At 39.5% G+C, this 10103-nt stretch overlaps 1 long non-coding RNA gene across 1 annotated transcript in view; it reads right to left on the reverse strand.

Moving 5' to 3' along the window:
- The window catches only part of LOC122459861, a 70039-nt gene extending 69590 nt beyond the window's left edge, over nucleotides 1-449 (reverse strand). Inside the window, exon 1 of the long non-coding RNA XR_006280811.1 lies at nucleotides 369-449. This is a non-coding gene — a long non-coding RNA (uncharacterized LOC122459861). The remainder of the gene's footprint in view (nucleotides 1-368) is intronic.
- Between the last annotated feature and the right edge of the window lie 9654 nt (nucleotides 450-10103).

Raw genomic sequence — 10103 nt, forward strand, 5'->3', positions numbered from 1 at the left:
AAGGTGCTTAGATCCTATGGTAATAGGGGACATATAAATATATAAATAAGCCTGAATACACAAAGTGAACAGCTCTATTGAGAAAGAAAATGCCAATATAGTAGTGTCACTTTAAAAGAAACACCATAAATGCTTTATTTTACATTTCAGACCTAGCTCACAGGGGATTTTGCTTTAAGATATTGCACAGTCTCATTAGCCTGGTGTGACAGGATCACAACCACTAGGAGATCACTAGTCAGGTACACAAGTCAAGTTTTTTATTTGGCTGTCACCCCTTTTAGGCAAGGCACCACCTGTATCAGCTTTACCCAGCAACAAACAAAGCACTGCAGCACATCATTACAATAATCTCACTTCAAGCCTACCTTCCCTCCCAGGGACTCTGACAGGCAGCAGTTTTTCAAGCAGTTCCTGACTCAAAGTGAAAGCTAGAAGCCTGCTTCTCTTCCCAGCCAATCTAGAGGTGATCTGGGCTCTCTCCTTTTAACTCCTCCCCACAAGCCTAGCACCTAATGCAGGGGTAGCAGGCTAGGGCTGATTAAGCTCACAGATGCTTGTTAACCTTTTCCTGGTCAGTGTGGGGTTTGTACACCCTTTCACATCTGCTGCTACAAAACCCTTTTGATTCTTTAAAAAAATAATTTTAACTCCATACATAAAACAAAACAAAATGTAAAACAAACAAAGAACCAAATATCAGTCTTGGGGTCCGTGTCCATTGTGTGAAGCCCAATACAGCTTTTTGTAACAACTGAGTTCCACAGCTGTGGAAATATAAGCACTGTTGCTGATTGAGAATTTTTCACTGGAACAAATTTTTGTTAGAAAATGCAGATTAATCAAACCAAAACTTGTGGAAATGTATTGGATGTAGAAGACAACAAGCTACAAGCCAAACAAGCTACAACCCAAAACTAGCCAACAAGCAACTCACAAGCCAATTAAGTCAAAACCAAACTCAATTTCTGCCCTTTTTTTTTGTGCAGGTTTGGCATGTCTGCTTGGGACACATGCAGGGTTCAGCTGGTCAAAAATATGCAGAAAGAAAAGGTTAAAATGATTTTCACTCTCTCAACCAGTAAAATAAACAACAAAATCTCTTTCAAAAAAAGTCAAAATTTTGAAAAATCCAAAAGTTTTGACCATCTCTAACATAGGGTTGTTCCGGTTGCAGTATGCATATATAAATATGAGCCTCACCTCACAAGCAGTTTCACAGCTTCTGACTGCACAGCAGTTAGGGGTCCCCTGCCCCTGCTATACACCAATGCTTGACCTTCCATAGGAGACTCTTGCCCCAGAATTATTGCAGCCAGTTTTTATGGTATGCTGGGACTCCCATGCTCTATACTGCTGCATACACTGACCTTAAGATTTGGCCCCAAAGTAGTAAAATACATAAAACAAACAGTATAGTCAAAAGTTCAGCTTGAATGAGAATGGAAAGAGTCTTATTGAGCCTATCATAAAGGCTCCAAATGTCATCATGCACTCTTTTCTTTCTTCTGTCAGTATTATTTTCATTAATGCCAGCTTGGACTATCACAAACATTCTTATATTCATCAGGCATGTGGCGCTTTCCACTGTCTCATTGGAACTCTCAGGGCTACAGCTAGTGCAAGAGAAACCCATCTGAAGGCAGATGAAGAAAGATGGAAATTAGGAAAATAGAGTGCTTAGAAGATGGAACTAAATATATGATTGCAAGCAAGAAGGAGAGGCTGTTACAAATGTCAATGTAATACATTTTTGCCTTCAAGACACAGGAGTAATCTGAGGGACAGATTTTCAGGTTGTCATTGCCACAGGCACTTCCAGGATGTTTCATCATTTGAACACCTTGCCTTGTTCATTCTCTCTGACAGCCAAAAGTTCCCGAAGGTTTTTAGAACTCTTTGGCAGCTTCTACACAACAGATTTTCCACTTGTCAATTGTCCAACTCTCTCTGTGATTTCTTTCTCCAAGCCTCAATGTATTTTTTCCCTTAAGAGATAGTAGCTGCAAACACTGCATTAGTGAGAAGAAAATCCACCTCAATCAGCAATAGAATATATGATAATTGTACCTTCCAATTTTCTTACGATTGTGGAACCTTAAAAATTCCACCTGCCCTGCAGGGTCACTTCTGAATAACATTATATTTCTGATAAAATCCAAAAGGCCTTTTCTTCAAACAAAGGTGAAGCTTTAAGCCTGAAGGACTATTTACATTTTAACTTTGTTAGTTTGAATTCTAGCACCAAAGCACATAAAGTTACTTTGGTCAAATGTCAGCTCATATAGCACACAACTTTAAATAACAGAGCTGTGAACATTTGCCAATATATTAGCATTCACATGCAAAAATGGCTACTCTTGGAAATAGAGAATTTGCAATTTTAATATGAGAGTATAATTTCCTGATGATACATATGGGTTTTTAGAAAATGGATGAATTTATTACATGGGCAAAGTCGTGTCATTCATTTGCACACAAGGAAAAATCTCAAAAAATTTAAATCAGAAATACGAAATCATTGAGTAGCACAATCAGTTTCTTTAAGGAAAAATCTTCCTTCTCCTCCACCCCCAAATTAGAGGCAAAAACAAAACAAAAAATGTTGCTTTTATGGAAACTCGTGAAATGTATAGCTTCAGCGCAGGAGACTGGATTTGATGATTTCTTGAGGTTCCTTCCAGTTCTACATGTCTATGATGCTATGGTTCTATGTTTACTGGCTTTGACAGTGGTAAGAATTGTATTACATAGTTCTGGTAACTTAGTGAAATTCTCATATTCATAAATCTGCAGAAACTCTCATGCATTTGTTACCATTTAAAAAGTGAGAAATCTACATGCTATGCAATAAGGGTAAGAGGGGGGTATTTGTTCTTGTTTTTAACGAACCCTGTTCTATTAATTTAAGAGAGGGCGGAACATATACAAGTAAAGGATGTTGTCATAAAACTTAGAATATCCTTTCTCTCTAACAGCTTCTGGGGCCTATCTACATAGCAGGCTCTTTGTTGTGTAGTTAGTTCGTTTTATTAACTTTCTATTTCGGGGAAGCCCTGAAAGGCAAGAATTTTCAGAAACAGCAGATCCTGACAACATGTACTGTTTGAGCAAAGCCAAATGACGAGTTTTATTGTGACAGCATTTGCAAATGCCAAAAAAAAGTTCTGAATCGATTTCCAAATCATAAAAGAAACAGAATATTCTGTATGGCAAATCAGATCGGTAACTCTTTTTGATCTGAGTAGTTAGCTAACGTCCAGGGCCCTGAGGATTGTTTCTATTAGGAGGAGAAATTGATGAGGGAATCAGGTAACTTTGATGCAATCTTGTTTATTTACAAAGATTGTACAAAGTCCTGTTTCCCTGAACACAGGAGAAATCAAATAATGACATAGTTTTCTTGCTCACAGCTCCAAGCCTCTTTCCAACCATCATTCAGCACAAAAGCTCGCTCGCTCTCTCTCTCAGGGCTGGGCTACCAGTGCTTCTGCCACTGTACCTGGTGCTTCCTTTCTGACTTCTTTATCAGCTTCTCTGATCTTTTTTTTTCTTTTTTACTTTTTATTGAGTTACAATAAAGTGTTAACATATTACACTGTACACTACTTATTATGTACTTATTCAGGATCAGGTGAATATTCAAAGAACCTGGGTAAAGATTCTGGCTTGCTGCTGTTTCTCTCACCGACACATAATAATAGCCAGCAAAACACTTCCACCCACATGTGCCTTTATTTTGGATGGTAACATGTGCCTGTGTTAGGTAGAAGCCACTATTATTTTCACCTATATAAAACAGCTCATTAGCTTCTACAATTATCTTAAATGACGAGTTGGGATTATACTCCTTGCCCCAGTTTCAAAGAGATTTAATCTAACCCATAACAATGTAATTTAGTTCCTTCTTATTTATATATACAGATTTAAATGCATCCTAGCTACAGGTAGGAAAAAACCCATAACTGCAACCATCATTTTCAATCCTCACTGCCTACAGTTAGACATCTAAAAAAGTGGCCTGATTTTCACAGGAGCTGAGCACACACATTTACTTATCTACATTTTGATTCAGGTGCCTAACTTTGGGCACACATGTTTTAAAATTTTAGCATACACCTTTAAATAATTGTCCTTTTGGATCTTTTCTTCCCCATACAAAGATGAGCCAGAATCTTTCTATTCAGTTGGTGCATGAGATGGAGGAGGTCCCAGTTACCTCTCCCTAGTGCTCAAACTACCTCAGCCCTGACACAGAGGTAGATAGATAGGAGCACTCTAGAGACTACTCTAATTTATGACACCTGGCTCTGGGCCCTAAGGAACCATAAACTAGCTATGGTTTGACATACGGAATTCCCTACCTCTGACTTGTCCCCTACCTGGGGGGGGGGCTGATGGCATAGGAGCCAATTATGACAGTTTTTCACCAGTTGACTATTCCCCTCCATGGGGAATTCTCAGCTTGTACCTAGAACAAGAATCTTGCCTCTTTGTGCTGCAAAGGGGTTACAATAAGGACACAGCAGCTGGACCTACTTGCATATCATGTTCCATTTCTTAATGTTAACTTTCACACTAAAGGACAAATTGTCAAAAACAGTTTCTAATGTAATCACTATTTTATGCCAACAATCAACTGTGGGAGCACATCTATGGGTAGATTATACTTTAGGAACAAAGGACAGAATTTAGATAAATCACTACCTGATTTTCAAGTGCAAATAATTGCTGCTATTTGTGCCCTCAACTGAGGATGTAAAATTATACCTACAAGTAAAACTCACACCAAAATGAGAGGCTGAGGGGAGCACTGTAAATATCATGAAGGATGATGGAAATCCCACCCCAAGGAGTTTACAAATCTGAGATGACAATGTTTTAAAATCCTCTGCCAATCTTCTTGCCTTCCATATCCTTGTTTTGTTTAGGAGGAGGGATTAAAAGGAGGTGAGATGGAATTCACTGGGAGCAAAGGGGAGAAGTATTTACAGCTATAGGGTGAATGGGAGCATACAAGGAGTTAGGAGTTTAAACTTGATATGGAAGACAATGGGAAGCCAAGGGACTTGTAAAGCATTAATATAATCAGAGGAAGATGAATAATATTATCTTAGTAGAAGCATTTTGCAGGTAGCAGGCAGAACTATTAGATATTGCAAAACCTACCATACATTTATTTAGCCAGGAAATTGCAATTTAAATTTTGGGTGTATGTTGCTTTTGTGTTGAGGGAGCCAGAAAGGATTTTTTCCACATATACGGATCATTGCACTGGTGGCTTGGTGCATTATGGGAAGAATCATTTTGTTTTTTTCATCCTCTGAATAATCAGGCAGTAGCTACTTCCCAGGATGTCCAGATTACCAGTAGTTATGACGTATTTGAAAGTTCAGATAGTACATAGCCCTGGTACAATTTTGCCAGTAGATGCATTACTTACTACAATGCATGTTCTGCATGTTTCAACTGTCTGAGAAGCAGTTCTTCTAGAAAAGAGAAAATATCATATTTCTGTCTGCCAAGGAAACTATAATGTGTCTTGGTGTTTATTGCTAAAATGACAATTGTACACATGGAATCCTAGAATCATAGACTTTAAGGTCAAAAGGGACCAGTATGATCATCTAGTCTGATGTCCTGCACAACGCAGGCAACAGAATCTCACCCACCCACTCCTGTAACAAACCCCTAACCTATGTCTGAGCTACTGAATTCCTCAAATCATGGTTTAAAGACTTCAAGGTTCAGAGAATCCTCCCCCATGTGGCCCTGCCCCATGCTGCAGAGGAAGGTGAAACCCCCCCAGGGCCTCTGCCAATCTGCCCTGGAGGAAAATTCCTTCCTGATCCCAAATATGGCGATCAGGTAAACCCTGAACATGTGGGCAAGATTCGCCAGCCAGACACCCAGGAAAGAATTCTCTGTAGTAACTCAGATCCCACCCCCATCTAACATCCCATCACAGGCCATTGGGCATATTTACCGCTAATAGTGAAAGCTCAATTAATTGCCAAAATTAGGCTATCCCAACATATCATCCCCTCCATAAATTTATCCAGCTTAGTCTTGAAGCCAGATATGTCTTTTGCCCCCGCTGCTCCCCTTGGAAGGCTGTTCCAGAACTTCACTTCTCTGATGGTTAGAAACCTTAATCTAATTTCAAGTCTAAACTTCCTGTTAACCAGTTTATATCCATTTGTTCTTGTGTCCACATTGGTACTGAACTTAAATAATTCCTCTCCCTCCCTGGTGTTTATCCTCTAATATATTTATAGAAAGCAATCATATCTCCCCTCAACCTTCTTTTGGTTAGGCTAAACAAGCCAAGCTCTTTGAGTCTCCTTTCATAAGACAAGTTTTCCATTCCTCGGATCATACTAGTAGCCCTTCTCTGTACCTGTTCCAGTTTGAATTAATCCTTCTTAAACATGGGAGACCAGAACTGCACACAATATTCCAGATGAGGTCTCACCAATGCCTTGTATAATGGTACTAACACCTCCTTATCTCTACTGGAAATACCTCGCCTGATGCATCCCAAGACCGCATTAGCTTTTTTCATGGCCATATCACATTGGTGGCTCATAGTCATCCTGTGATCAACCAATACTCCGAGATCCCCAAGTTGTTATTAATACAGAACTGAAAACAAAAGGGATCTGATCTGCTAAGGCAGGGGTGGCCAACCTGAGCCTGAGAAGGAGTCAGAATTTACCAGTGTACATTGCCAAAGACCCACAGTAATACGTCAGCATCCCTGCTGATCAGCGCCTCCCTCCTCGCACCTCCCGATCAGCTGTTTTGTGGCATGCAGGAGGCTCTGTGGGGGAGGGGGAGGAGTGAGGGCATGGCAGGCTCAGGGGAGGGGGCGGCAAGGGGTGCAGTGGGGGAAGGGCCTGTGTCAGAGCCAGCGGTTGAACAGTGAGAACCTCCCGGCACATTGAAAAGTTTGCACCTGTAGCTCTAGCCCCAGAGTCGGTGCCTATACAAGGAGCCACATATTAACTTCTGAAGAGCCACATATGGCTCTGGAGCCACAGGTTGGACACCACGGTGCTAAGATAAGTCCTGAGGTCCTGTGATATATATTTGTAGATTCTAAGGCCAGAAGAGACTATTGTGACCATCTAGTCTGACTTCCTGCATAGCACAGACCTTAGAACTGCCCCCAAAATAATTCCTGTTTGAACTAGATCATTTAGAAAAATATCCAGTCTTGATTTAAAAATTGCCTGTGATAGAAAATCTACCATCACTTTTGGTAAATTGTATCAATGATTAATTACCATTGCTGACAAAAATTGTTATTCCAGTCTGAAATTGTCTAGCTTCAGCTTCTAGCCACTGGACCTTATTATACCTTTGTCTCCTAGATTAAAGTGTCCATTATCAAATATTTGTTCCCAACATAGGTATTTATAAATTGTAATCAAGTGACTGCTTAACCTCCTCTTTGTTAAACTATATAGATCGAGTTCCTTGAGTCTGTCGCAATAAGGCATGTTTTCCAATCTAGATTATGTGAGGTAGCAAGAAGAGGTTGATGGATAATTAATTTTTGGTTCACTGGAATTTCTGAAAAACATTAAATAAAATATAGGTTCAGGTTGAAACAAATGTGAAAAATTACAAAAAAATTTGGTGAATCAAAAAAGTATTTTTTCAATTTAATTAATCATTTTAATTTACTATTCACTGAAAACAAAAAATTCAGCCAGCTCTAGTAGCAAGTGATATTGGTTAAGAAAATTAACAAATAATATAGAAATCGAGGCTGGAATGCATCTGCATATATCTTTTTTTTTAATTAGACATTCATTCTCTGAGAATCAATTGAAAGCAACAATAAAATGATCCTTCAAACAAAATAACAATTTATTTAGAGATCCAAAATACTAACTGCATGCAGAAGCTCATATGAGCATCTAGACCTTTCATTGTCTGACTCCAAGCTTTTTTAATGCAAATCATATTTTAATTCTACATCTCTCACATGTATCGACATACATTGTACAATAGTTGGTGTCGATACATGATACAGGGAAATCACATGCATATTTCTACACTTTGCTATGAGATATTTCTGGTTGCCTGTATTTTCAATGGAACCAACATATTCCAGGTAACTTGGACTGGTGAAGCATGCAAAATCATATTTTATGGGCATCTCTGGTGTACGTACATCACTCACTTTGTGGATTAGCTTTTTTTTAAAGTCTGTGCACAGACACAAAAGATCAATCTTTTAAACTCCGCCATATGAAATGTTCTGTCATTCATTTCAAAAAGTGTGATGACTAACCTCCAGGAGGCATAAAAACATAAAGGTGGAATTGAACAAGTATAGTGTTACAGAGAAAAAGTTCAAGCATTAAAATATTTCACTCAGAAAACTAACCACAATTATCCCAAGAATAAGAAAACAACCTGGGACAGACTTCCCTTTGAGCCATCCTGCCCTATTAGCTGCATGATTCATGGACTTCCTGCAGGTGATTGGCTCCAATCCTATAACTTTACACAGCAGAAAAAGATGGATTTTGCAGTAAGTCTGGGACATACAGCAAACATGCAAAAAGTAGCAGGTGTCCACCTTACACAGATGCCTTGCACAGTGATACACCCTCATAGAGATAACCATCTAACTGAAGGACGACCCATCACTCTCACAGATCTTGGGGCCAGTCCTTGCTTGCAGACAGCCCCCCAGCCTGAAGCAAATACTCACCAGCAACCACACACCACACAATAGAACCACTAATCCAGGAACCTATCCTTGCAACAAAGCCCGTTGCCAACTCTGTCCACATATCTATTCAGGGGACACCATCATAGGGCCTAATCACATCAGCCACATTATCAGAGGCTCGTTCACCTGCGCATCTACCAATGTGATATATGCCATCATGTGCCAGCAATGCCCCTCTGCCATATACATTGGTCAAACTGGACAGTCTCTACGTAAAAGAATAAATGGACACAAATCAGACGTCAAGAATTATAACATTCAAAAACCAGTTGGAGAACACTTCAATCTCTCTGGTCACTCGATTACAGACCTGAGGGTAGCTATCCTTCAACAAAAAAACTTCAAAAACAGACTCCAACGAGAGACTGCTGAATTGGAATTAATTTGCAAACTGGATACAATTAATTTAGGCTTGAATAGAGACTGGGAATGGATTTGTCATTACACAAAGTAAAACTATTTCCCCATGTTATTTCTCCCCCCCACCTCACCCCCCACTGTTCCTCAGATGTTCTTGTTAACTGCTGGAAATAGCCTACCTTGCTTGTCACCTTGAAAGGTTTTCCTCCTTTCCCCCCGCTGCTGCTGGTGATGGCTCATCTTAAGTGATCACTCTCCTTACAGTTTTCAGAGTAGCAGCCGTGTTAGTCTGTATTCGCAAAAAGAAAAGGAGTACTTGTGGCACCTTAGAGACTAACAAATTTATTAGAGCATAAGCTTTCATGAGCTACAGCTCACTTCATCGGATGCATCACGAAAGCTTATGCTCTAATAAATATGTTAATCTCTAAGGTGCCACAAGTACTCCTTTTCTTTCTCCTTACAGTGTGTATGATAAAACCCATTGTTTCATGTTCTCTGTGTGTGTATATAAATGTCCCCACTGTATTTTCCACCAAATGCATCCAATGAAGTGAGCTGTAGCTCATGAAAGCTTATGCTCAAATAAATGTGTTAGTCTCTAAGGTGCCACAAGTACTCCTTTTCTTTTTGCGAATACAGACTAACACGGTTGCTACTCTGAAACCCATCTAACTGCAGTTTTCCATTCATTACAATGAGCACATTCGGGGATTGAAGAACACTATTGAGGAAACACCTGCATGAAATCTCCCATCTTCTACAAAACAAAATAATATTAACAAGGAGCACATTACCATTGTGCAATTTGAAGTCTCCTCTTTAACAAGCTGATTTTTTTGTCTGTAGCTCATATTAGATTTTTAATGGGAGTCCAGTAGCATGAATGTAAGAAAACTAGGAAAGATCTATTTTTCTTCCTGCAGGGCCTTGTTTGCCTGTTCTTTCCAGAGATGAGAGTCAACCATCTCATACTTCATAGGAAGCAATT

This window comes from Dermochelys coriacea, chromosome 4 (assembly GCF_009764565.3).
Source record: "Dermochelys coriacea isolate rDerCor1 chromosome 4, rDerCor1.pri.v4, whole genome shotgun sequence".
NCBI lineage: Eukaryota > Metazoa > Chordata > Testudines > Dermochelyidae > Dermochelys > Dermochelys coriacea.